Below are 6,266 nucleotides of genomic sequence, written 5' to 3' on the forward strand. Positions count from 1 at the left end.
TAAAACAATCCCCTCTCTCACCATGAAATGACATTTTCCCGGTTTAGTACCAAGTTAGCCTCAATACATCTAGCTAACATGCGCTCAAGGTTTGCCAAACAAAGAGAGAAAGAATTACCAAAAATAGAGAAGTCATCCATAAATACCTCCATAGACTCCTCAATCATGTCCTAAAAATTAGCCATCATGCACCGCTGAAATGTAGCTGGTGCATTGCACAGTCCGAATGGCATCCGTCTATAAGCAAACATCCCATAAGGGCAGGTGAAGGTAGTCTTCTCTTGGTCCTCAGGTGCAATAGGAATCTGAAAGTAACCTGAAAAGCCATCAAGAAAACAATAAAACATGTGACTGCTAAACGTTCAATCATCCGATCAATGAAAGGAAGAGGGAAAGTGGTCCTTCCGAGTTGCATCATTAAGCCTACGGTAATCAATGCAAACTCTAAGCCTATTACAACCGAGCCTGGATCACTCATCCTTCTCATTCCTTACCACTGTGATGCCTCCTTTCTTGGGTACAACCTGCACAGGACTAACCCATAAACTGTCAGAAATAGGATATATCAAACCTGCATTAAGAAGTTTAATTACCTCCTTCTTTACCACTTCTTTCATGTTCGGATTGAGTCGCCTCGAGGCCGAACGACCGCCTCAAACTGTCCCCCAATGAAATCTTATAAGAGCGGGAAACTTGGATTTATGCCCGGGATATCGGCTATATTGAAAGCAAAGGCCTTCTTATACTTCCTTAGAACTTCCAACAAGCATGGCTTGTTCTTCGTGAGTTAGATCTACCGCTATGATTACTCGGTAAGCGCTTCTTCATCCAGAAGGCATAAACCAAGTGGCTCTAGAACTCCTTCCGATTCTAAAACTGGTGGGTCCTCGAATGAAGTCTTTACTTTCCGCACCCCGGACTGTCAAGAAAAAGATAGGGATCATTGACAAGCTCGGCTCGGGCTTAATAAACAAATGAGTTGCTCCAACACTTGCTCGTTGGACAACTCCTCCTCATCCTCGGCCTAATGCTACTTGCAAAGGGTCGAACATAAAATTTCTTGTAAATAGAACTCAACCACATCATCAATCACATTAATAGAACATACGATTATCATAGTCCGTTGACTGCCCCATGGAAGTGGCCAGTCAAAGGTAATGGTCTCATCATTAACTCTAAGCTTAAGCTTTCCATCGCTTACATCGATACTTGACCCTCGATGTAGCTAGGAAAGGCCTACCCAGGGATAAGAGGTACAGTGCTATCACCCTCCATATCCATTACCACAAAATCTACAGGAAAGATAAATTTATCTACCTTTACAAGTACATCTTCAACAATACCTCTAGGAATTTTAATGATCCTATCTCGCTAATTGAACACTCATCCTAGTAGGCTTTGGCTCATGCAACCCTAATTTGGCAAATAAACTAGTGGGCATTAAGTTAATACTAGCTCCTAAATCAACTAATGCACCACTAATTGATAAATCACCAATCATACAAGGGATAGTAAAACTCCCTGGATCTCGCCGCTGAGTGGCGCTTGTTCGAGAATAGCCAACACTCCTCATTAAGCACCACCCTGACCAAGATCCTCCAACTTCCTCTTGTTGCTCAAAATCTCCTTTAAGAACTTATGATTTCGGCATCCGTGAAATTGCCTCAACAAAAGGTAAGTTAATTTTCACCGCTTAAATAAGTCAAGAAACTTACTCAGATTGCTTGTCCACCATATCCCTGTCTCAACCTTGCAGGATATGGTACGGGCCGATGCTCATGGTGGCTCTTTTGCCTGCCTTCTTCTTTTCTCTCATTCTCTACCATCTCAAGGTCCGGTCCTTCCTTACCGGCTCGACCCGCACGATTGTATTATCCTTATCGGCCTAAAGGCGAAGAACCAACCAAATTCTTACCCGAACGCAAGGTGATAGCTTTGCAATGCTCCCTCGGGTTTGACTCTCAGAGTGCTAGGGAGCGATCCCAAGGTCTCTCCGAAAGCATCTTAGAAATTTGGCCAATTTGAGTCTCCAAGTTCGAATCGAGGCCTCGATTCCTAAGTGCACTATCACCACGGAATCTTATTTCTGTAGATGTCACAAACTTCATCATGAGCTCCTCTAAATTTGACTTCTTTTCTTGGGGAGGAGGAGCTTGTGCAGCCCACCGGTTGTTGTTGTGGGCTGTTGATGAAGTCTTTGGAAACCGCGACTGGGCATTATTGTTCCTCCAATCGAAATTGGGGTGATTGCGCCATCCAGGGTTGTATGTATCACGTAGGGTTATTCTCACTGTCTTGGGGCATTCCCATATAATCAACTGTTCAACATCGGGAAGATATAGTAGAATTAGATGGAAAACTAATAGAAGATGAAGCAAACATACCTCATGCGACAGTCAGACCGTAATACGGGCCACCACAAAACTCGCAGCCAACGTCACGCGTGAACCCAAGATCCTGAGTTGGTCGATCTTCTTGGCTAGAAGCTCTACTTGAGCCGCCAAGGCTGTAGAGTCCACTTGGTTGACCACTCCTTGTCTTCCTGGTCGGCTTCTAGAGGATTGCCAACGATAGTTGTTCATGGCCATTTCCTCTATCAAGTTCGAGCTTGCTCGCCGCCCATCGCTTAGCGCCCACCGCCTCGTTGCGAGGTTCAACCCACTGTAGAAGGTCCGAACTGCATCCACACCGGCAATCCGTGATGTGGGCAGATCTCAAAAGATCTTTAAATCTCTCCCATGCATCGACATGCTTTCATCATCAAACCGCACAAAAGAAGATATGTCATTTCTAAGTTTAGCGGTTTTAAGCGGGAGGAAAATACTTATATAAAAATTTTTCTACCAACGCCTTCCGGTGTAGTGATCGTCATTGTGGAAGAGATTGCAACCATCTCTTTGCTCATCCCTCAAGGAAAATGGAAACAATCTCAAATTGAATGGCATCATCGGTTGTTCCATTTATTTTGAATGTGTCACAAATCTCCAAAAGTTGGAGATATGTGCATTGGGATCCTCACGGGCAATCCTCCAAACTGCACACTTTGTTGGATCATCTGGATAACATTGGCCTTTATCTCAAAATTGTTGGCCGCTACAGCAGGTCTGACTATACTAGTTTTCGTCCTATCCAAAGATGGTCAAGCAAACTCGTACATCGTTCTCTGATCCTCATCCATGGGGGTCATGGTTTTCCATCGTGTCTAGTCTATCCACAGGTACCTCAACCTCAATCTCCTCCTCTTCTAATTGCAACCTCTTCCTTAAGAGTCCGAGGGATCGTTCGATCGGGATAGAGGCTCTATAAGATTCGAGTTTGAGCTCCCCGGTCATAAACTACCCTGAAACCGAAAGTCCACACAACCACCGATCAACAAAAATAATATAATAATAAATAATAATAAAATTAAAGAATAAATGAATAAAACAAATAATGACTAAATTAACATAAAAACAATTCACTCTAGTTCACCGCTACCCCCAAGAACGGCGCTAAAAACTTGATGGGCTCTTTATGCAACCTACACCTAAGGCGTTGAACCCACCGATGCAGCCTAGCACTAGTGAGTATCAAGGTCGATCCCCGAAGATCGGGTGAACCTAGAGTTACTACCGCTATGTTATCTAGTCCGAAATAGGGTGTGAAAGTTCTAACATACCGGTAATGGTTATGAGTGCAATTAAGTAAATGAAGGACAACAATAGACAATTAAAAGACAATTGTAAAGAGAGAAATAAATCCAAAAGGGAGCCTAAGTGATGGAATTCTAAAGATGAATTTTATGGATTGCCGATCTTTCTTACCCGTGCCTAAATCCCGACTGAATCCTGCCTCTCGAGCTACCGGATTCCTAAACCGCACTAACCTAATGGAATCTCTTCCTATCAGATTACTACAAATTAGCATTAAGTATGATTTAAGACTATTAAGAGTTGTTAGTTCTTAATCCGGTGAGTAAATCAACCTCATCTCTAAGTGTTAACTACCAGTCCTTACTATTCAAAATCCAGTTGTAACAAGCATTTCTCAATGTCAAGAAACAACCTAATAAACAATTAATCCAACGTCTCAAATTAACTGCATCAAACTTTTATTACTGAATAGCAAGAAGATTGCAAGAATGACAATTATAAAAAACTAACAATTAAGCATAATCCATCAACAAAGGTGAACCCTAATGGATTCAAAAGATCTAGCTGCTCATGTTCATAGTCAAAGCAATTAAAGAACAAAATAAGGAAAAACAAATTAAAGGTATGTACACCCTTCTCTTTCAAGCTAAATGAGAAACCCTAAATTTGCAAATTCAAAATCTCAAACCCTAGTTGCCTCTTGAATGCTCCTAAAGTTTGTCTTGATCTTCAATTCGATGTTGGAATAAGTGGAATCCCCCCTTCAATTGATAAAAATTGATCTCTCCAAGTCTACAATTGAGGTATAGGAAATATTTGATTAAGTGTGTGTCTTGGAATTGAGTCCAAAAATCGTCCTTTTCAATTAGAATTCAAAATCGCCTATATAGTTGATTCGGCCACGAGTCCAGTCGTGATGATTCAGCAGCCGCTAAATCATGGAGTCTCAGGCCGAGCGACCACAGGCCGTGCCCAAGCCGGTCGATCCACCACAGTCGGCCGGAGGCCGTGGTGGCTACTAAGTCGTACGAAATGGCACAATTGGGGATAGCCTCTTGATAATTCAGCACGGCCGGAGTCCAGCCGTGCTCAACCCTCGGGGTGCTTGTTCTCGCCCAATTTGATGGATTTTGCTCCGTAATCACAATGATTTCCTCGACATCGATGGTGTCCTTCGAAATGACTCAAACGAAAAGGGAAACAAAAGACAGGTGATTCTAGCATAAAACGGGATAATCATGCATAAAAATGTGAACAATCGGGCATGAAAACATGTGTAGTATGATGCTTATCACTTCTCAAGAATTCTCTAATTGTGTTCTTTACTTGGTTACTAGTTTGAGGGTGATATGGGGTGGCAAACTTATATGTGATGCCAACCCTTCTTAACACTTTCTCTAGCCGAGTATTGCAAAAGTGTGTACCCTTGTCACTAATAATGGCCTTAGGAATGCCAAACCTGCAAAAAATCTTTTTCAAAAACTTAATTACTACTTTAGCATCATTTCAAGGCAAAGCTTGTGCCTCAACCCATTTAGAAATATAATCAATAGCTGCCAAGATGTATTTATTGCCAAAATAATTTAGGAAGAGTCCCATGAAGTCGATGCCCCACACATAAAAAATTTCACATTCCAGTATATGGTGTTGGGGCATCTCATTGTCAGATGAGATGTTACTTGTATGATGGCAACAATCACATTCTTGCACAAGTGATTGTCTATTCTGAAGTAGACCCATCATTTGAGCTGTTCTACTTGCTCTATAATTTCCTCTAGCTAGTCCATTATGGCAATGACCAAGAATACTTATAGACTCTAGCCATGCCACACACATCCTTATTATCCTGGCAGCATATATTTTAAACAGAAAAGGATCTTTCTAAAAGTAATATTTCAAATCAGCAAAGAATTTTTTTTTATTGATATGAATAATCTTTTGGAAGTTCTCTTGCGATAAGGTAATTCAAAACGTTAGCATATAATAGAATGGAAAAATTTGAATTACTTACCAAACTTACCATAGCATACAATTGCTCATCTGAAAAATGATCATTAATGTCCTTTTCAAGTAATCTTTCTAAATGAAGGTTCTCAAGGTGCAATAAATTGGCAGTTGCCAGGTTTTTTGCTCCTCTCTTGTCTTGTATTTCCAAGTCAAATTACTACAGAAGTAAAACCCATCTTATTAATCTTGGCTTTGCATCAGTCTTACAGGATGAATACCTTAATGCCAAATTGTCAGTGTACATAATCACTTTTGATAAGATCATGTATGATTAAAACTTGTCAAAAGCAAAAATAATTGTAAGCAATTCATCTTAAATAGTAGTGTAGTTTGCTTATGCTTCAATCATTGTTTTACTTGCATAATAAATGGGATGAAAGTGCTTTTGCTTCTTTAAACCTAGAATAACTCCAATTGCAAAGTCACTCGCATCACACATTAGCTCAAATGGTAGACTCCAATCTGGTGCTACCATAATTGAGGCATTGATAAGCTTGGCTTTTAAAGAGGAGAAGGTTGTCGTACACTCCTCATCAAACACAAAGTTGACATCCTTCTCCAAAAGCCTAGTAAAGGTCTTACTATTTTTGGGAAGTCCTTAATGAATCTATAGTAAAACCCTGCATG

The 6,266-nt window shown here is 40.9% G+C and overlaps 1 non-coding gene across 1 annotated transcript; it reads left to right on the top strand.

Annotated features, from left to right (window-relative positions):
* The first annotated feature begins 2,693 nt into the window (after positions 1-2,693).
* Positions 2,694-2,798, top strand: LOC125370751. The gene has a single exon (XR_007216854.1). It is a non-coding gene; the product is annotated as a small nucleolar RNA R71 (small nucleolar RNA).
* Positions 2,799-6,266: the final 3,468 nt, after the last annotated feature.

The sequence above is a fragment of the Ricinus communis genome, chromosome 7, assembly GCF_019578655.1.
Source record: "Ricinus communis isolate WT05 ecotype wild-type chromosome 7, ASM1957865v1, whole genome shotgun sequence".
NCBI classification, from domain to species: Eukaryota; Viridiplantae; Streptophyta; class Magnoliopsida; order Malpighiales; family Euphorbiaceae; genus Ricinus; species Ricinus communis.